Source organism: Danio rerio, chromosome 6, assembly GCF_049306965.1.
Source record: "Danio rerio strain Tuebingen ecotype United States chromosome 6, GRCz12tu, whole genome shotgun sequence".
Classification (NCBI taxonomy): domain Eukaryota; kingdom Metazoa; phylum Chordata; class Actinopteri; order Cypriniformes; family Danionidae; genus Danio; species Danio rerio.
In genome coordinates, this window is record NC_133181.1 from 5,940,278 (window position 1) to 5,964,163 (window position 23,886).

General features: G+C 35.8%; 1 protein-coding gene across 2 annotated transcripts in view; it reads left to right on the plus strand.

The window, feature by feature from the left end:
• pcdh9 (protocadherin 9) overlaps positions 1-23,886 on the plus strand; it is a 512,656-nt gene that overhangs the window by 348,337 nt on the left and 140,433 nt on the right. The gene's annotated exons all lie outside the window — the stretch shown is intronic.

Here is a 23,886-nt window from a genome sequence, read left to right on the forward strand (position 1 = left end):
CAAATGAAGTCTGCTTATTTCTGTCTTAATTGAAAGAGGACTGTAATATCAAGCCTGGCTTTAGTATGGATTCCTGAGCATTGATAAAAGTCGGAGAAGAAGTTCATTCACGCACCAGTTTCATTAATTAAGCATATCAAAAGGTTGATCTAGACTTCTGCTGCACAGAAAGAGAGAAAGAGAGAGAGACAGAGAGAGAGAGAGAGAGAGAGAGAGGGGCTGAGTACTGCAGCTGAGTACTGCAGCAGAAAAGTTTATTTTAAGAGTTTTATTTTAAAAGTTTATTTCTCTCAACTTAAAAACTGAACTCTTTGAAGTGTGTGTGTGTGTGTGTGCTGCAGATGGTACATAATGTGACTATATATATATATATATATATATATATATATATATATATATATATATGTATGTGTGTGTGTGTGTGTGTGTGTGTGTGTGTGTGTGTGTGTGTGTGTGTGTGTGTGTGTGTGTGTGTGTGTGTGTTACTTGTACAGTTAGCACAGCTTGTACAGTTTATTGAAAGTAAACAAACACTATTCAGCATGGACTCATCAAAAGTGACAGAAAAATAAAACTTTTCTTAATACTGTTCACTCAAAAGTACACCAGTTCTATATTTTTTATTTATTTATTTATTTACTTTTGCTGTTGTTGCTGCTAAAAAGCAGCGGCGGATGAAGTTGACAAATCAGGCACTTGAACAGCCTGAGGTATCAAGACATTTGTGCTGCCCGTTACATTACAAACCACAGGCAAAGAGCTTAGAATGACCAAGAGGCGACACTTAATAGAACGTTCTATTGCAACAGCAGCGCCCAGCAACAGCCCCGGATTCCGCCATTTTGGAGTGAAAGCCATCGGCCGTCCATCGGATCTTATCGCTGACACAATGGCCAGCAGCTGCTTTGTTTTTTAGCGCATTAAAGCTGAGATACAACCTGAAAAATTAACAGCTGCACTGAAAAAATAACTATTTAGCTCCGCCGTGCATGCATGCATTGCTTGATTTATACGAAAAAATATATATATTCATCCTAAAACATGAAATGTTATAGAAAGCAAAAAATGTAACTTTCTCAAGCATCAACATATTGTTACAACACCAACCTACATATTTTGTGATTTTATTTCTTAAAAAGTAATTCTTCAATTAATTATTTTGCAGATAGAACCTTATAATTCCAAGCGGAAAATGACTTTTCTGAATGAGAAGGTTCTATCTGCATTTACCATATTTTTTTTACTCCGATTTGCAAATGTAAGAGAATTTAGATCATTTAATAAATTCTAAGGTGACGATATATTAAAACATGCAACACAACCAAAATCCTACTTAGGCATTCAAAATCTAGCATTCTTAATAATGGAGTCATTTTCAAGGTGGCAGCTTATGTGAAAACTCCAGCTTTACCTCTACCTAAAGTCACAAAATGCTTTTCTTTGGTGCTTTTTTAACAATAGCCCTGAAAGCAGACGCCTCTGTGGGTCGCCTTCGCTCAGATGCCACGCTACGCCGCGTTCAAGTGTGCGCGTCTATTGTGTGCCACGCTTAAATCTCTCTGTGCCCGCATGCTCTGCGAGTTCAGGAAGCAGTCGTCTGTAAAAACTGGCTGTGAGGATTAATTTGTCAACTTCTGATGATCTCTACCAACCACAGGGGAAGCCGGGGTTTTGAGGTTGTTGTTGTTGTTGTTGTTGCGCAGATTGAATTAATCTCAGAAAGTTTCTCTTTTATTTTCCTGCTCGAGCATTAAAGTTGTTTGTTACCTCTTGCCATCGTGATTTGAGGAGGAAAAAATAAATAAAAGGAATTCTAAATGCTGTTGACAGGACTGTCAACGTCAATTCCTGCCAACAACTGCAGAACACAGGGAAACATGTATCTGAGTGGGCTACATTTGGACTCGGCAGGAGATCCCGACATCCCGCTCCGCGTGTGTAGGCTTCAGAAAGCTGATTTCCTTCACCACAAAAAACATTTGAACAAAAGCAACCCTCTGAGATGATAATTATGGGATATTGTTAAGCTCTACAATTCGAGGGTTTGAAAAAAAAAAAAAGAGAAAAAAAAAAGACGACTTTTGAGCATTTGTAAGAAAGCGAGTGCGAGCTAATGCTCAAACCGCAGCGGTTGTGCTTGTGAGCCAAGTACACTTCCTTTGGCATTCAGAGGCGAATTTATTTTCTACCTTTATTCCATGCAGCTGTTGTTAATTGCGAGTACATATGCATTAGTATCTAATTAGCAATTATGCAGATTGACTAATTATTTTTATGCTTTCAATCAAAAGGTATTAAGCAAGCGGGTGCTAATTGTAGGTCAGCGTTTCATGCGCCACTACTTTATTCTGACATTTAAAAAAAAATAACAACGTGTTTATCAAGACGCGAGCGCACGCGCGATTTCTTTTTTTTGACATGACTTTATGTGTGTAATTTAAAAGCTAAAAGGGGTAATTCTAATCATACGGGCATCGGAAATGCAGTTGATGCAGTTGCAATAATCAGGCACACGCGTTGGCAGGTTGCAGATGTAGAGTTTAATTTGTAATCTAATAACTCTGGGTTATAATTGGTGGTTGAGATGGTGGTAACTGTTTAAATACACCAAGCGCACTTACAATAACCCATAGCTTCTATTATTGATGCATGATTGGATGCCTTGAGTTGATAGTTGAGCTCGTATCATTAAAGATTCAATCGCCTGAAGCACTATTCTCTTTGAGGAAACCTGCACAAGTTATCAGCGAGTTTAGTCAAGCAAGTAGAGAAGACAACCTTGAAAAACACAAACAAAAAGTTTTACAATTGCATCCAGTTATGTGTGGTGTGCATATTTTATGTATCTATGTATAATGCGTATGTGTTTGTATGTATGCATATACATATACAGTTGAAGTCAGAATTATAAGCCCCCCTGAATTATTAGCGCCCCTGTTTTTTTTTTTTTTTTTTCCCAATTTCTGTTCTGTTCTGGGAAGATTGTTTTAGCACATTTCTAAGCATAATAGTTTTAAAAACGTATTTCTATTAACTGATTTATTTTATCTTTTCCATGATGACAGTGAATAATATTTTACTAGATAATTTTTAAGACACTTCTATACAGCTTAAAGTGACATTAAAAGGCTTAACTAGGTTAATAAGGTGATTTAGGCAGGTTAGGGTAATTAGTCAAGTTATTGTATAACAATGGTTTGTTCTGTAGATTATCGAAAAAAAAAATAGCTTAAAGGGGCTAATAATTTTGTCGCAAAAATGTTTTTTTAAAAATTAAAAACTGCTTTTATTCTAGCCGAAATAAAACAAATAAGACTTTCTCCAGAAGAAAAAATATTATCAGACATACTGTGAAAATTTCATTGCTCTGTTAAACATTATTTGGGAAATATTAAAAAAATTAAAATTAAAATCAAAAGGGGGCTAATAATTCTGACTTCAACTGTATATGAAGGCTTCAGATGCAAAAGCCGCTAAACGCCATTTCCGCCAAAAGTGAGCTAACGACACTGAGTGAATGCTTTAGAAGTAGTACATGTTCAACAAATTGGTTTGTTTGAATTCATTTAAATCCCAGCGTCAGCACTTTCAGAAATAACAGTTTGTTTACAATAGCCACTAAACGCCACTTGCCTTTGACAGCAAAAGCCGCTATATCCCGAGAACCAATCAGAAGGCAAGAATCGAATCATATGTTTTCAATGTAGCAGTGCGCTGAAACAGAAAACACACTTTACAGTCGGAAGTGTAAACATGCATTTATAACGTTGTTTTGTGCAGCGGCGCTACTTTGAATGAATCTGATTTACTATACAATGATTGGCAACTCCATTTCATGAAAGACGAAAAGTTAAGATGCCGTTCTTTTATGCCGCATGACAATAAACAAGAGACGAAAAAGAGACCAAAATCTTGAGTATAGTGAGGATGAATAAATGAAAGCTTCTGAGAGACGTCTTTTTTTTTGCCCAGTAGGCCTAACTTGTGTTTTATTTACTAATGCAAATAAAAAGATAAATATATTCTATTAAAATATAAAAAAATACATTATATATAATATATATATATATATATATATATTTATATATACATATATATATATATATATATATATATATATATATATATATATATATATATATATATATATATATATATATATATGAGTAATATCACACAAGTGGCAGTGCGATATGGCTGTATATCGGAACTGTTGGGAGGCGTGCGTTGGCAGACTCCCAAGCCGAGTGCCTTAGTGCCCCCACCAGTGCCGATATACAGCCATATCCCACTGCTACGAGTGTGTTATTGCGTTTATGCAACAGTTTGATGGCATAATTGTGTATATAAAAACAAAATCAAACATGGAGAGTCTCAAAAACCCTTTTGTATCAAGAACTACTTTCTTTCGCGTTGGATTCAAATCAAAAGCTGACAGTTAAACAGCTGAGCAAGCATCTTTTAAAGATTCTAATGACACTTTAGATCTGTAGTGTCTGCTTGTTGCTGGCTGTATGTGGGCGGAGTAATACACAAAGGGTAAAGAGGCTGTACGGGTGCTGATATTACTTAAATATATCACGACTATCAGCCAATCAGATTCGACAACCAGACAGAACTGTTGTATGTATGTATGTATGTATGTATATATATATATATATATATATATATATATATATATATATATATATATATATATATATATATATATATATATATATATATATATATATATATAGCAGCAATTTTATTTTGTTTATTTTTTGATAGCATTTTCATTTGTCCTTGATTCTCTGGCATCAGTTGCGCTATTTGGACTTGAATTTAAAATGCCGTCTATAGCAAACGTTCAGATTTCCAGTATAAATAGATCAGAAGTCGTGCGGTTTGTACCGCTATCTTTTGCTTTTTCGTTTTTTAGCTGGAGAGTTTTATAAAGTGGCTTTAAATAAAACATGTGCGGTTTGTGTGCTACAAGACCCCACGAGAGTGAAAAATCCACTCATTTTATTCAAGAGCACAGCTTTTGGTTCGCAGTGAAGTTAATGGTGGAGTCTAACGGGAAGATGTGCCGTGTTTTGTAACTGTAGCTTTTGAAGACTACAGAATTGAATCGAATGTTCGTGATCCGCCATCCTCGGAGTGCCAGCCCATATAAAAGCAGCTTTGGGGGAAAAGACGGTGAGCTGAAATGAGGTGATAAAGCTCAAAGGGTAGTTAAAGAATACAGCGATAGATAAAAGTAGAAGAGATCAATCGGAGGTCACAGTCACTGAGGGACAGAGTGATGCTGGTGAATATGATCTCCTGCGACGGATTTTACAGTGATCAGCAAACCAGTCTCTGGTTAAGATGTTTTGGGACAAGTTGTTGTTTGTTGTAAAGCAGTGCTTCTTAACTGGCATTTCATCATGGCTCAAGAATTGGTGTGAGGAATTTTTTGTAATTGCTAATTGTCTATTACTATAATAATAATAATAATAATAATAATAATAATAATAATAATAATAATAATAATAATAATATATATAGAATTGTGCAGATTTAAAGGCAAAGTAAAATTGTTTAATTTTTAAAATTATTTTTTTATTATTTGTATTATTTCAATTAATAATAATAATAATAATAATAATAATAATAATAATAATAATAATAATAATAATAATCATCATCATCATCATCATTTTAGATATTTTTTTATTTTATTTTGTTGTTTGTATTATTTTTTTTGAAAATTTGTATTGTTTATTTTGCATGATGTTTATAGTAATAATAGTAATAATAACAACACCAATAATATAATATAATATAATATAATATAATATAATATAATATAATATAATATAATATAATATAATATAATATAATATGTGTTGTATGTATTGTTAATATTCAGTCTATAATAATAATAATAATAATAATAATAATAATAATTATTATTATTATTATTATTATTATTATTATTATTATCATTATTATCATTTCGATTCTTTGTTTTAGAATTGTTTATAAATTGTTTTATCTTATTTTTTATTTGTATTATTTTGTAAAAATTATCTTTTTTTGTTTTGTATGATTTTAAAATTCAAATTAAATACTAAATTTATCCATTTTATATATAAATAATTGTTTTTTTAGAAATGATATAAAAATTTAATAATATAAAAAAATAATAATAATAATAATAATGATGACTATTATAATTTAACTGTTTGAGAACATTATAAATATTTAAGTTAATATAATGTGTTGGATGAGTTGTGTATATTCAATCAATAATAATAACTTTATTTTTTATCTGAACAATAATATTATAGTTAATTAATTATTTCAACTTTTTTTGAGATTTTTATTTTTAATTATTATTATATACACTTTTATTTAAACCATTCATATTTAAATGTAACAGACTTTCAATATGTTTATACAGTAAATATAAGTGGTGCAGTATTACCAACTGTGTCTCTGTCTTACCTATTGAGTTTCTAAACTGAATCAATAACATCACCTAAAAGATTCAATAGGAAGCGAATCACTGAATCATAGCAGCTAAGTATCTTCACGCTGCCTTTGTCTAAGAGAACATTCATTCCAACGACGTTCACACTGAACTCAAAGACAAAAAACACAGGAAAATCCAGAGTAATGAGGATTCAAGGCAAACACCGCTCTGCCAATCATTTGCCTTTGTGGAAATACTGAAATTAATTAGCTGGCGTTGGCAGGATGCCATGTTTGCCATGCATGACTGGCAGAGTTGACAGCAGGCCAAGACTGAGATGAATGAGTGATCGCAGGAAGGAGAGAGATTATGACTGCTTGACAGATGAATTTCCGTTTAATGTGGTAAAAAGAGAAATGGGGAGTATTTTAGTTTAGCGATGTAAATAACAGTCACGCTTACCAAGGGAAATATCTACAGCATTAACTTGGTGCAGAGATATGAATGGGCATTATAGACACAGTTCACCCAAAAATAGAAATTCTGTCATCATTTATTCATCCTTCACCTGTTCAAAATCTTTTTGAGCTTCTGTCTTCTGCTAAACATAAACAAAGGTATCCTAAAGCCTGATTTATACTTGATGCGTTCGCTAGTTCGCTTGAGTGCTTGCAGTGAATGTGAATTGAGGTTAGTTTTGGGTGCGACATGATTTCGACAATGATTTCTCCACTCAAATGAGTGGCGGCTTGGACCCGGAAACAGTATTACATACGTCACAAACACGTCACCACTTAACAAGCGGATAGTACCCATAGTATTATTATAGTAGCCGATTTTTTCATTGGTGTAAAGAATACCTGGATGTTTACAAAAGCATTTTGATATTAGTAAAGGTGTCTGCAACTTTTATGAAGCATCAAATCACCATCATATTAAAGCATATGTATTATTGCTTTTAAAAAGTCACATATTGTGCATTTCTATTATCATACACAAATTGTACTAAAGTGATCTAAAAAGTACTTATCAATACGTTTTCTCTTTGCACCACCAGGTGGCAGTCTTTGTACTTTCATTTTGGGGGTGCAGATTGCATAAGTTTTATTCATTCATTCATTTTCTTTTCGGCTTAGTCCCTTTTTTTATCCGGGGTCACCACAGCGGAATGAACCGCCAACTTATTCAGCAAGTTTTTACGCAGCGGATGCCCTTCCAGCTGCAACCCATCTCTGGGAAACATCCACACACACATTCACACACACACTCTAACACTACGGACAATTTAGCCTACCCAATTCACCTGTACCGCATGTCTTTGGACTGTGGGGGAAACCGCAGCACCCGGAGGAAACCCACGCGAAGGCAGGGAGAACATGCAAACTCCACACAAAAACGGCAACTGAGCTGAGTTTGGAACCAGTGACCCAGCAACCTTCTTGCTGTGAGGCGAGAGCACTACCTACTGCGCCACTGCCTCGCCAAGTTTTATTAATATATAACTTTATTTATTTTATTAATAACTATAACTTTATATAGTTTTTAAAAAATTAGCATTTTCCCAAGTGTATATAACTACTACGGTAAGAAAATATCAGAATTCGGTACATACTTTCTGTATTATCTTTGCTTGAACTGAGCCGATCTAATCCTGTTTATATGAATTGAACCTGCTTCCGACCAGGTTTGAGCTAGCAGAACTGTTGCTGTGACAACAACTCTCAGATCAGTTTTGAAGAACGAAACGATCCTGGATAATGTCAAACCATCAATAGCCAAATCCAGCTAACTGAGTAATCCTCGTACGAAGAACGGACCCCAGGTGTAAACAGCCCCTATATCCCCTATATATAAGGTGTTTATTTTCTAAACTGCTAATTGATTATTAGAGATATTGCGCAAGCCTCATGAATTGTTGTTGTCATCAATAGACCACCTGCCTTGTAGTGGGTGTATTTGTTTATGCTACACATGTATTTACCATTCTCACTCACTTTCTGGTTTCGTTTCATTTATTTATTTATTTTCCCCTTCAGTATTGCCATCGGCACCCGTGTGCTTAACTTTAATTTTCGCATGTGCCACGGCAAGGGGAAGGGCCCTTTATGCAATTAACTAATTAATCTAATTACCAAGTTCATAATTAATTGTGTAATTAAAGCGATTTGATGGAGATGCCACCAACCGCGTGGAAGTGGCGCTGCTGCATGAACCCTCAGAATCGGCAGCCAGAGCTTCTGTTCACGTTGTGTCAACAGGGTCTGATTACATGAGCCAAATCACATTCAATCAACTTGCTTTGGGGCTTGATGATATAATTATTTCGGTTTGATTTGTTAATGATGCTTAAAACGCAGCTTTGGTACAGCTAGCACACATTTACAAGACATTATGTGTTTGGGGTTAAAGCAGCTCTGAGTGGGATTTGTGTTTTTTGTTTGCCGTCCCGGCACGCGTTCACTCCCACTGAATGTCCACTCGTTCACAAGTTGTAATGATTTTCTGCCCACTTCCTGTTGTTGGAGATGTAAATGTGGAATATTCTTTGTGAATTAGAGCAGACTATGGTAAACACTCTAGTCATGAATTTTTCAGTTGCTTCGAGTTTTAGATTTACTTACTGGATTTAACAGTATGATTAAACTGATATACATTTTGGAAACGGTGAACCCTTACCTCTTCAGTCTAATAGATGTTACATATTACTAAAATAATGTCCTTCAGGCCTGTAGCCAGCCTGGTAAAAAGGTGGTTCGTTTTTCCCAAAAAGTGAAGTTATTTACTTCATTTTCTATTTATTATGAGGTTTAAATACTGCATTTAGTGACATTTTAAGCACTATTTTTTTGCTGAATTAGCTTATCGGATAGTCATCATAACCATACTTTTTGATGTACTAAAATATTTCAATGCATTTAGGCATGTATACATGCTGAAGATGATCTGCTGCAGTTCAAATCGACCATCAGAATGGGGAAGAAAGGTGATTTAAGTGACTTTGAACGTGGCATGGTTGTTAGTGCCAGATGGGCTGGTCTGAGTATTTCAGAAACTGCTGATCTACTGGGATTTTCATGCACAACCATCTCTAGAGTTTACAGATAATGGTCCGAAAATGAGAAAACATCGTGTCAAAAAGTGAACATGCCTAAATGCCTATCATAAAGCTTGAATCATCTCAGACTGGTTTCTTGAACATGACGAGTTCACTGTACTCAAATGGCCTCCACAGTCACAAGATCTCAATCCAATAGAGCACCTATAGGTTGTGGTGGAAGTGGAGACAAATCTGCAGCCATCATGATGCTATCATGTCGATAGGAACCCAAAGTCTCTGAGGAATGTTTACATTACCTTGTTGAATCTATACCACAAAGGATTAAGGCAGTTCTAAAGGCAAAAAGGGGGTCCAACCCGGTATCAGTAAGGTGTACCTAATATAGTGGCCAGTGAGTGTAAATTTTAAAAGCAAGCAAAAACAAAAAGTTACACACACAAACAACTAATAGGTAGGCCCACATGGAATCTGCGTGTGCAGATTTCCGCAAAGTTTTAGCAATTTATTAATTCTATTTATTTACTTGAGTAAATGTGTGTAAATCTTTATTTATTCAGTTTTTAAATGAATTACAGTTACATTTTTGACTAATATGAAAATGTTCATCTGGTTTCCTGTCAGGAAGAAATGAATAGCTCTTTATATTTTAGATATATTGATAGTATTATAGATTGGTTTGGCAAAAGTTCATTACACCTAAATATTGGGAAAACAAAAGAGTTATGTCTGGGGAGTCAAACAAGAAGAGTAGATACTGGACTCTTTAAACCAGTCACCATAAACGGACAAATAATAGAGCAGGTTTCAAATTTCAAGTATTTAGGCACAATTATTGACAATAAATTGAATTTTAATAGTAATGTAGAGGCGGTCTACAAGAAAGCAAGTCAGCGCCTCTATCTCCTCCGCAAATTGAGAAGTTTTAATGTTAGTACACAGACTTTAAACTTGGCATATAGATCACTTATAGAGAGTGTTCTCACATATAATATTGTTTCATGGTTTGGTAACACAACACTTAAACAGAAAAAGAAATTAGCGCAAATTATCAATCGGGCAAATAAGATAACTGGTCACAAACAGCATTCATTGCAGATTTTATTTGACTCTTTTATGGAAAAAAGAGCAGTTGTGATTTTTAAAGATAATACACATCCCCTTCACTCAGCATTTGATCAGGACGCAGGTTTAGAATTCCTAAAGCACGAAGAAATGCCTATAAAAAGTCATTTATCCCAATGGCAGTTGTTGTTCTAAACCGGATCAATGTTTGTAGTGAATGAGGTGGTTACCAAGTATGATTTGCAGTATTGTGCATGGGGCTAATTTGGTTTTTAAACTTTTAACTTATGTTGTTGTGTTGATAAGTGTTATTGTGTCGTTGTTGTATGTTTGTAATTGTTGTCCTAAATCCAGTGTTGAAGAAAAATTTCCTTTCTGTGTCAAGCAGAGTGGACAATAAAGTTTAAACTAAACTTTATGTACAATGCAGTTTGTAAAGGAATATTTTCTGTCTTTTAGTAGATATATTATATGAGAGTTTATGCTTTGTTTACCAAATAAATTGGATATGCATTACTTTTTATTTCATATATTAAGGTTTTATTTATGATACTCCCAAAATAATTCTGCATAAATCTGCAGATTTCTATCAAAATTCTCAGCAGAAATAGCAAGAAACGTCCGCAGATTCTGTCTGGCCCTACTAATAGGCGATTACATTGACACCATGCACTTTTGACTCTATCAATGTCTATCATGAACATATGATTTAAAACAATACAAATATAAATAAGTAATAACTTATTATTCATCCTTATTATTGTCTGTTCAACAAAGCTAGTAAATATTAAATAAAATAAATTATCAACTGTGCCTGAAATAACTAAATTAAAACTTTTTTTTATTTTACAGTACAGTATGCTGAAAGCCACCAATTAGTGAGAAAGGTTAACATTTCTGAAAAAAAATAAATAAATAAATAAAATAAAAAGGCTTTTAGAAACCCACTGTAGTAAACTAGCACAGCGCTGTAGGTTAGTGGCTGTTTACCGAGTGTGGGAGTGCGTTTTTATTTGACGCGTTTATGAACTTGATCTGATCTGTATGATGCTATTATCATCCCTCCCACATTTTTGGCTTCTAGCAGGTAAAGATTTCATGAGCGTGTTTTGCGGTGATGCAGACAGATATCAGCCAAACTGAGAGGAGGCGGTGAAGAAAACTGCTCTGGAAAAAAGTTACTCGCAAGGTCACCATTCACTGTCAGCGAGAGCTAAGAGGGAAACAAAGACAGGTAGAGTCTTTGTTCGCTATTACCTTAGCTGATTTATTCTTTTTTATACTGTGGTGGAGAGATACAGTACAGGGTTTTGCTTTTAAAGGTGTTCTAATATGGAAAATCTGGGTATTCCCAGGCATAGTCGAATAATAAGAGATCAGTATACAGAAATGGTCATACTGTGAGCCTCGGACACCATTGCTTTCTTTATCGTGTGCAAATTTCTATGGCCAAAAAGTCCAATCAGAAAACAAAACAGACTGTTGCGTAAGTCACGCCCTCATCATTTTCATTTACTTTAGGTCACCTCAATGTCATCCGGACCTGATGAGCAGCCCCAACATCCACTAGGGGCAGTATGACGCCAACAATTTTGGTTTCAATTCACACTAATGATATTTACACATCAATAGGACAAATGTTCAACAAATAAAGATTTATCATGCAGTTCAACACCAAACAAATACCACAAAACAGTTGTATTTGTTGCGAGGCAGTGGCGCAGTAGGTAGTGCTGTCGTAAATTGGGTAGGCTAAATTGTCCATAGTGTATGAGTGTGTGTGTGAATGTGTGTGTGGATGTTTCCCAGAGATGGGTTGCGGCTGGAAGGGCATCCGCTGCGTAAAAACTTGCTGTATAAGTTGGCGGTTCATTCCGCTGTGGCGACCCCGGATTAATAAAGGGACTAAGCCGACAAGAAAATAAATGATGAATGAATTGTATTAGTAATACTACAAACAATTATAATACCACTCATGTATGATTTATTATTTCCATATGGGAATAATTTTCTGGTGTCGTCAGTTTGTGCTTGTGATACAGAGTGCTCAGAAAGGCAACAAGGGAAGAAATGTATTAAAGCCGGAGCAGGTGCAGGCTGTGAGTCATGGTTTTACAAAAGATATAAAAGCAATGCAATTCAATATAGAACTTTGTAGCCACAGTAAACATTTCTCAAATGTTTCCATTTGAAAACACTATTGGTTGGTTTTGGGGAAGCGTTCAGGTTGCAAGGCATTCAATACATTAAGTTACACTCACTTGTGGACATTAAGTACCGTAAAACGTACAACAAAACATACTCTATGTAACATTTAATTAATAAGATATATATCACATTTACAAAAAGGCAGACAGCGCCCTCTAGTGGACCTCTCATCAGAAACAAGCAACAAAACGTACTCCAAGCAGCCTATGTAATTAGGTAAATATGTAAATGTATAAATAAAGATATTGCTTGTAACATTGTAAATGTCTTTAGTGCAAATTTTAATCAATTTATTTTAACTTATTTCAACAATTTATTTCATATTGTTGACTGATGTATTGTTTTTTTTGTTTTTTGTTTTTACTCAATTTAAAATCATTGTAAAACTATGTGGCCACAGAACACTTTTCTCAAACGTTTGCTTTTGTAACACTATTGGTTGGTTTTGGGGAAGGGTTAAGATTGCTAAGTGAGCTGTACAACAAGCTCAACCCTCTCATGGACATGTATAAGAACAAGTACCGTAAAACAAATTTCACATTTGCAAAAATGCTGAAGTTCCCCTCTAGTGTATTTATCATCAGAAATTTGTAACAAAACATATTCAAAGCAACGTATGTAAATATGTAAATGTATAAATAAATAAATTGCTTGCAACAGTGTAAATATCTTTAGAGTACGTTTTGATAAATTTATTTCAACTACTTAACCAAAAAAATATTTACAGGAAAATAATCGTAATAATATAAATATTACCGACTGATTAGTTGTTATTTTATCAATGTAAAACTATGTGGTCACAGTGAACTTTTCTCAAACGTTTGCTTTTGAAAACAGGATTCAGGTATGACTTCTCATAGACGTTCAAGAAGAATAAGAACTATAAAAAGCACAACAAAAAAAACCCAAGTAACGTATTTTACATTCGCAAAAAGGTAGACAGTGCCCTGTAGTGGATTTTCTCATCAAACCGTGCAACAAAATGTACTCGGAGGAACGTATTTCACATTTCGCCAAAAAAAAAAAAGGAGGCTGCAGAACATATTTCCTAGCTTATTTCCCAGTCTCCACACACCTACAAATCACACAACATCATACTGTATTCACATTCATTTGTTCTGTGGCAGACGCGTCAGATCAGCGGTCCAGATGTGAAGCGTCTCGTCCTCCGTGCAGCTCATGAAACGACATGCAAACAAGCCTTGTCAACATTTTATAGGAGCTGGCAAAGCAAACAAACAAAGGCAGACGTGTGATTGTGCGTGTGGGCGAGTGCGGATGGTTTAAGCTCTTATGGGGAATCGTGCTGTTGTCTCTGGAACTGACTAGAACAGGCTCTCCGCAAAGTGAAAGTCTCGGTTCAGAGTGCGTCTTTCCTCTGATACCCACCAAAGCAAGGTGTTAGGAGTCTTTGTGCATTTGTTTATATTTAAATCTTCCATCTCTGCAATGAATAAAGTGGCGGCGAGGTGTTTTCAAAACCTTTTAACACTTGATCCCAAACATTTAGCGGGAGCGAAGAAAGGCAACGAGGGAAGAAATGTATTGAAGCCGGAGCAGGTGCAGGCTGTGAAACGTTAGTTTTGTGTGTTTATCCCAGGCCTGTGGTTCTTTCTGATGGCAAGATGGAGGACTGAGCACTCGCGGGGGGCCAAGGGTGTTGATGCAAAACGTAGAGAAGAGACATTAGGTTTTCTAGCATGAAAAAGGAAGCACTTTTACCATCCATCATTGATGAGTTTGAGATGATGGGTAATTCCCTTGCCGGGCTTTGAAGCACACACAAATACACACACAAACACACACACACACACACACACATTCATCATGTCAGAGACTTCATGAACGCACCAACAATTTATATGTAAGCTGTGATATGTACTTTACTTTAATGTTGTTGTAAAAACTAACATTTCACATCCAAATGAACACATAATGCACATTTTAAATTGACACAATAATGCAAAATAACCATGTGATATAATAATACATCAGAATTGTGTAAATATCACAATTGTGATGTATTTTTCCCTTCAGCATTCGTTGACAGTTCAAAAGAACAATATTTATATGTAAATGTGTACATTATTATATTGTTTATAATAGTACAAATCTCTTTAGCGTCACTTTTGGTCAATTTAATTCAACTTTCATAAATAAAAAAATGTATATAAGAAAATAATTATAGTAATAATAATAAATAATATTGACTGATGAATTAAAAAAGAAAAATAAACACAAATTCTTATCCTTCAGCTTAATCCCTATTGCCACAACAGAATGAACCAATGATTTAATTTAATTTAATTTTATTTTATTTTATTTTATTTTATTTTATTTTATTTTATTATTTTTTTTAACTTTTTTTTTTTTTTTTTTTTATTTATTTAGTTTAATTTTGTTTTATTTTAAACATAGCCGGGTGATTCTCAACTATTAACACAACTATCTGGCTATTTATTTATTATTTTATTTCAGCTAGGAAACATTTATAATTATATTAGTTTTACTAGAATATGCCAAAACGTATGCATACATTGCTATAATTGCAAACAATTGCAATATATTCCCTAGTGCAGAAATAGTGAGGATAAAACATTATAATAATGTTTAAAGCATAAAGTTTAAATAACACATTAAAGGGCACCTATTTTACCCTTTTTCAAGATTTAAGGTAAGTAAAGTTTAGGTAAATTTAAGGTAAGGCTTTTGTATCTCCAGAATGTGTCAGCTCAACACACCCATCAGCTTATTTATTAAAGCTTTTAGAATATTATAATGTTCTGCTCTGAACATAATGTAGCTGTTCTTGTTTCCTGTGCCTTTAATGCTAGTTCTCCCCGCTAGACATGGGGCGATAACTGTTTTAAAGGTACACTCAAAAAGTTTTTTTTTTTTTTTTTTACTTGTTCAAACTGCTTAATTAAAATGAGCTAAAACAACACAATTCTTGAGATTTCATTGGAACAACGTAATTTTTTTATGCTCAATCCACATAAATTTGTTCAAACGTGTTCTTTGTGTTGGTGTTGGTGACAACCCCCAGCAATTTTTACAGTGTATACCGTGATTGGAAAAGTCAAGGTTTTAAAACTGCCAACATTTTCTGTAAAACCTAATTCCTAAGATATGTGTAAGACTTTTTATTTACATTTCTTTTTTAGGACAACAGTATCTCCAGCTGGAAAGATCTCCAAAGATACTTTTTTAAATTGTAAAGAAATCTGTTTTTGAAACTAATGAACACAGCAGAAGTCAATTATTCATTTAAATTATTAGACATAAAGGAAGCAAATCGTATGTAATGTTTATGAGACTACAGTAAGAATTTTACCAATGATTATTTGATGTATTTGTTATGGAGTTAATTTAAGCCTTTCTGCAATGATGAGTCACACACAATGTCATTACAAAGTTCACACACACACACAGACACAGCGCGCACGTTTAAACTTTGCTGTTTTTGCACGGCAAATATGACAGGATACACATTAATATCCACTGCTGTATGAATATTCGTTATGTTAATGTACAAGAAAACCTGATTTGACATCCACAAACCGAGATTGAAATGTGTTTTATAATTGTACTGACATGCAGCTGTGGTGATAAAGACGGTAAAATCGATGTAATTCATTACACACATGCACCCCAAGTGGCACGTTTTAAACTTGTAAACCTCATTCTTGATCACATTTGATGATGATTGATGATCACTGAGAGCCGAACAGATCTTTTAATCCCAGTTGCTTTGCACACATCCTATCTTGTTCATATGATTATACGCGATAATATGTAGACATCTTAATTTGCGGCTGTCAATCAATTCGGTGGGCGGGGAAAACCACACGCCAACGTCACAATGCGCTGGACCTCAAAATGGGAATTATTTGGATCCTATTTTAATGTCAGGAAATAAAAAAAAATACTTATTGTCTTTACATTACCCTAATATGACTGTGGACACACTATACCCACACACAGTTTTGTCCAAACAGCTAACAAAAGATGATTTTCATCATAAATGCCTTTTAACCTATGATATTTTCTTCACAAACACATACATTGTGTAGTAGCATGAATAAAACATTTTATTTTTCCTTGTAAAATATGTTTTATACAAATCTTTTAATCTGTTTTATATACAAAAATGCAGTTCTACAGCTCTAAAAACACTGTCCTTGATCTAATTCTGACACCACGGATTGGCAAAGCCCTCTATTTGCTCTTAGAGTGTTCAACTTTAAACTGTCTAACTATTATTAGGCCCACATCAAACACCCGGATATGCTTTGATCGTCCCTACACACATCTGGACAGGGACACTAAATGAAAAATGACCCTGACACGCTCATGTCCTTCCAGTAACAGAATGAAGCACTTGGCCCAAATGCACAAGGGCTCCTGTAGGATGTTTGGCCCCCGTCCTGCCGTTCGACTGGCCCCTCAGGCTCACTGCCTGCCTCTTCTGCCCGCTCAACAGGACAGCCTCTGCCATCACATCCTGCCCATCTGCCACCAGTCACAAGCACCACAAAAGCCCCATTTGAAGGCATTATGCTGACAGTCCGTCTCAACAATAACCCATTGTTTATTGAATTAGTGGAGGGATGTCCTGCCAGTGGCGTTCGGATCCATTTAGTAATATGAACTGCACACTTGAGATTCACTCTTAACAGCCGTCGGTCATTTACTTATGGTGAAAGGATGACATTGGACTGCTAAACAAATAGTGCGGGGGGACACTTGGGTTTCTTGTCATGGGGAAGATAAAAATACTTCTTAGCTTCGCGACATGCTCTTAACATATTAGCCTGAAAAAATTTGTTGCCACTGATTTTTTTTTTTTTTAAGAGCTCCATATGCTGCAGCAATAACTGGTGTACGGAATAGCATTAATTCACAGACTTGCTATAAGAAGACAAAAAAAATTAAAAAATGAGTTAGATGTTTTGATGGTCTTACTGGACCTGTTTTGAAAAATTGGTTGAGTTTGTATACAGTGGCAAACTGTTTGTCCAACCTAATCAACTGACTTGAACCATGCATGTGTTGTAAAAAAATAAATGAGTGAAAAGAAGAGAGAACCCAGTCCAGGAGACTCGAAACAAGCAGAATTCCTTTATTGAGACGTGTTGGTTAATCTGCAGTCATATAGCGTCTTTAAGATGTCCATGTGTCTGCAAGAGCCTACTAGAGGTCCGCAGTCTGCAAGTTCTTTCACGAGTATGTCACAAGTCTGAATTAAGACAAAGATTTCATGTCTATATTGTGTTCTTAGGAGGAGGGGATATGGCTAAACAAAGCATGCAAATTAAGAGTTGTGGTCGGCAGGGTAAACTGCATTTCAGGCCGGATCTTATCATGTTCTGGAGACAGAAATCACTTGACCAGTTGATCGAAAAGAGAAAACAATAGACACAACCATGCTGTGAAACTGATAATTTCATCACTTTGGCTTAGCCTGTAGTCAGCAAGGCAAAGGTAAATGACCCTCCTAGCTATCTTGTCAATGAAATGATATAATTAAAAACCAAAGAATATAACTTTTCAGTTATACGTAGATTATTGTTAATTTAGAATAAGTTGATAGAAATTTATATTTCCACACGTCACACCGTAAAATGTGACCCATGCTCTTTGTAAATATTTGCCTCAGGCTACATTTTTTTAAATGTAAAATATGTTGCTCTGTGTACGTTTTGTTGCACGTTTCAGATGATAGATCCACTAGAGGGCACTGTTTATTGCAAATCTGAAATATCCTGCTTAGAGTATGTTTCAAATGACAGATCCACTAGAGAGTGCTGTCTTTGTTTTTATGAATCTGGAATATGCTACTTAGGGTACATTTTTTGTGCATTTAAGATGATAGATCCACTAGAGGGTGCTGTCTATGTTATTATGAATCTGGAATATGCTACTTAGTGTACGCTTTTGTACAGTTTAGATGACAGATTGACTGAAGGCGCTGCCTGCTTTGTCGTGAATCTGAAATATGCTACTTAGGGTACATTTTTTTGTGCATTTCAGATGATAGATCCACTAGAGGGCGCTGTCTGCATTTTTAAAAATCAGAAATCTGCTACTTGATGTATGTTTTTTTATACGTTTCAGATGACAAATCCACTAGAGGGCACTATGACTGATAATTTGTAGACCTTCAACGTTGTTACTGTTGTTGTTGGCTTTATGTGTTTTTCATATTTTATTTTGAGACTTGTTTTTTTTCTGTGTCTTGTATCCCAATCCCAACCCAATAGAAATCTGAGCCCTTGATTTGATGAATATGCAGATGCAGTGCAAGACTCGTTTATCTGATTGGAAATGACCACCAAGTGTGTGCTTGTAAATGGCGAATGAAAGCTTGGCATGTAAAAATCAAACTTAAGGTTGATTGACCAACATGATCTTTGTGGCAATGCTAGCTGGTCAAAAAAGCTGTGCTAAGTACACCTGCATCCAGAACTCAACATGACGTTATATAATTAAAGCATTAAATCATTAAAGTTATGTATAAAAATACATCTGAAAACATGAATTGTGCATGCAGTAGCTGGACTGTTGCCATAGGGTCTTCCGTTTGACACATGGATGACTTGCAGATCCATATGGGTATTGCGTCTCTAACCAACTGCTGCGTTTCATAAATACTGTATAGGGAGCACACGGTGCACGACCCAGGTGTAAGTGCGATGTGGTACGCAGCCTCGTACAGATGGCGAATATGATTTTGAATGTATGTCTGGTGTATTGTTGGTTAATATGGCAGCCGTGTTTTTCTCTCAGGTTCTTTAGTGTCGGAGGGTTCTGGGACATGAAGGCCTTTAATAGATTTCGGTCTCCAGAGAGCAATGAGCGAGTGTGTATGTGTGTGTGTGCATGTGTTAGAGAGAATGAGTTGTGAAGGTATAAGTGTGACTAGATGCCAGCGGAATTGCTAACAGGTGATTTAAAGCATCTAAATTACCTTGTTATTAACCTGCAAAAGGGGATGGTGTGTGTGTGTGTGCGTGGATACTGGATTTGGTGGTATAGAAAGGACAGAAATTTGTAAAATGACATGGGCATGGCCTAGTTGTTCACGAATAACATGGTTTACAAGGACTTATCTTGCGTCCTCATAATTAAAAAGGTTTGAAAAATCCTACTTAATGAGGTCATTTGACATTTAAACTTTGACAAAGGTTTCCTGTGACGGGGGCGCGGGGGTTGGGGGGGGGGGTAGGTATAAGGTATTGCCATATATTTTACTTTATATGGTTTCTGCATTACCATATAGTGTCATCATTACGTCTATGAGAAGTCCCCATAAACAGCAGTACAAGTGTGGGGATACACTGTAAAAATGTATTAGTTGTTCAAAAAAGTGCGTAAACCAAATGCCGTATGAGTGACTTTTTGACTTTCTCAAAAAACAGAGTAAACAGCGTAGCTTGGTGTTGTTAAGTTGACAATTTAACGGCTTTTAATAGTAATCCAACAGGTTTACTCGCTTTAAGTAAAGTCAACTAATCACTTTATATATATATATATATATATATATATATATATATATATATATGTATTGGTTATCGGGCACATTAACATGCAGTTAGTCTGTGTCATTACAGTTTATACTTTATGATACAGCAAAAGCAGTAGCAGAAATGATACAACCAGGCAGAATTATCTTGTAATTGACTAATATAGTTAAAGAAAAAAAAAAGAAGTATGTGGAAATACAACAACTAAGTTAAATAGATATGTACCATAGATATATACATTAGATGTCGCCTACCCTGTTGTTGTCTATTGGAAGGAATGCGTCAATAGCGCCGCCATCTTGCTACAGGGTAGCGCTCCTTTGAAATGAATGCGGGACCAAGGTACAGTGGAGGACTGTGGCCATCCAAAGCCAGAGATATACACATATATATATATATATATATATATATATATATATATATATATATATATATATATATATATATATATATATATATATATATATGATCGGGAGTTTTACTGGATGATAGTATGCTTTATTTTTTTTAAATTACGAAAATTTTAATTTTACATTACTTTTCTACATTGATGGATCAGTGATCGCACTGGCATTTCCTGACAAAAAGCTTGTGTTTGTGTGTACGGAAATGTACTATCCACCCTCCCTGTTAAATTTGATCTAATCATGTCCTGAAACACAGCTCCTCTCCTGCTTTCACTTCTCATACTGACGGAGGGAGCGATTCGTTTGTGAATGTATCCCCCATTATGAACGACTCGTTCACTAGCCGACAATAATACAAGTTTGTGGCACTGCAGCATCTCGTTGTCATATTTCTTTTGCATTGTTTGCTGATTTTATTCAACAAAACTAGCATAAGCCGAGTGTTTAGTGCGAGCTGGAGCTGCTTTGCCTTATGGTGTATGCAGTAAGTGACTGTTATCATCAATAACGTTACCTGTTTAGCACAAAAGTTCATAACATACAAAAACAGAAAAAAAACGTAATCTTACCTTTGGAATGTTCTGCCTTTGTGCTTTGTTTTCTTTGTTTGCTCGTTACTACACCCGTAGACAGCGCTAAAGTCCCGCATCTTCACGTAATAACACTGTCTTGACTAGTGCGGTTGAATGACATTTGTCCTGGGAGCACTGTACCAATGTGGCGGCGCTATTGACGCATGCTCAGGGTCCTTATGCGATATCTAGTGTGTATATCTATGGATATGTACAGTTTATAAGAGAAAACTTACAAATCGTAATAACATATAATTGTCTTTTAAAAGTTCCCCGCTTAAATATTTGTATGAGGTGATTAGTGGGGATCCCTGTGTGTATGTGTACACATACTAAACCCTTTTTACTAGATGGCACCGTGGTTATCTCCCAGATATATGACAACATGTTAGAATTTAACCACGTAATGTACATTAAGCTGCTGTTTATTACAGCGCAGAATATCCGCCTCATTGCTTTATACAGGCTGATCACAACCGCGAGCCTCATGAATTTATATCCAACTCTGGCCAGCAGGAGCATCCACTAAAATAAACGTGTTATCACTCATCTTATCGTCTGCTTGTTGCTTCAGCGTTAAACGAAGAAGCAGCACATAAACACTGTAGTAAAAGCCTTGTTTTAGTGGCTGCTGGGTTTACATTGGGGGAAATAAGTATTGGACACATCTGAACAAGCAAGAACTACACTGTGAAAAAATCCAGTGTAAAAAAAGTTTGACTTCATTTTTAAGCTGAATCAAATGAACCTTATGAGTCCTTTGAACTTATATTATGTTAAACTGACATCTTGCTTAACTTATAAAACTAAATTACAACATGGTTAACTTAGTTTAATAAGTTGCAATGACCTAAAAACATATGCTGTCAGGACTAATTTATTATACAATTTTTTACAGTGTAGTGTCTTTTTTTCCTGGGAATAATATTTTTAAAGGAGCTGTTGACATGGAATTAAACTAGATTTTGGGAGCAACCCAAACAATACTAACATAACGATTAAATAAAACAAAAAATATAATTATGTGTAATAACAATGGATCGACACAAGGAGAAAGTGCTGAACTACTGGCATGTATATAATACCAATGACTGTAAAAAATATGGACGACGCGACAGCCCCTTTTTTCCATTGAACGCCTTGAGGGCAAAACGTCTGCTTGACGGGCACAAACTGTCGCAAAAGACTGCTGAAATTGGAGCCTTGACATGCGCAGAAGGACTGTCTGATGGAGCCAGAGGAGGAGCCGCGAAACTGAGTCGAGCTTCCAACCAAACGCTTTATGTAAAATCAACCACGCCCCCCGAACTTGTCAGCATGCGTTTGTTGTCATATCAACACAAATGGATGTAATAACGTTAACAAATATGAGGGTTTTATATATTCAATCGCGCCAGCTCCGGGCCACAGCACATAACCTACTCGCGGCGTCGCGGGTTGATTCCGGCTCGCTCGGCCGCCGCATCTGGCTCGATTGACCCGGGCTGGAATCGGGCAGTGAGTCCAGGCATCTGGAGTAGGTCCAGCAGATCAGTCAGTCTGAGCTCTGAGGGCTAAGTCTCCGGCAGGCGAGAATCTAGCCGGAACTGGCCCGAGTGTATTTTGCTATCTGGGTGGTTAGGCGGGCAAACTAATAAAGCCCGAAAAAAGCCCTGACCTTAGCGAATAAACAGTGTTCCACCAGGATCATGTATGTCAGAAACTTTAGTTTACTGCTGAACTCATTTTGTCATGGTAAAATAACACAGAAATCGAATAATAACACTTCAGTCTCCTGCCGAAGCTCAGACGCGCTGCTTTGAGAAACTGTCAATCACAGCTGTCAATCACGATGACACGCCCAGCATTAAATTACTGCTAAAAACAAACTGTTTACAAAAATGAAGATCTGCACCTATTTCAGCACAATAACCAGTGCCTTAATCGACCAGAACCATCTTTCGGGACATTTTATTGCAAGTGTAATAATTTTTGTTATTTGGGCTCAAGTCTCCTTCATTAACACGGAGGAGGCGGGCTTTATGACTTGTACTGCAGCCAGCCCCCAGGGGGCGATCTAATGGCTGAGACCTTCACTCAAACGCAGGCTTGCGGCACACTTGTATAATACTATATTGTTACAGCCCAAACTCAAAACTGGCTCGAATAACAACAACATTCAAGGTTTGAGCCGAACATATGGAAGACACAGACGTTTGAATTGTTAAATTGACGTTCCGTCAATACGTTTAATTTTCCATAAATCATAAGTTTACAAAAGAGACAAAACATTAACAAAAATCAAGTGGACAGGTAGGGCAGCTAAGGTAAACAGGTCTCTGACTAAACTGTTTTAAATGGACAGATCTTACCTAAACTCCCGTGAAAGGAATAAAAATAGGTGAGTCTTCCGGGCCACTGCTTACCTTCGCTAAACTAAATAAGTAACAAAACATGACTATGAAAAATAAACCACTACCTGCTACAAAACAAAGTATCAAAATAAACAAATTAGTTAACACATTACGAATTAAGAATCAAAAGATTAACAGGAACAAAACACTAAATGGAGCGGCATCTAGATGATTGATCGCCGGGCTTGCGGAGCACCGCCAGCCAGACCGCCTGAGCG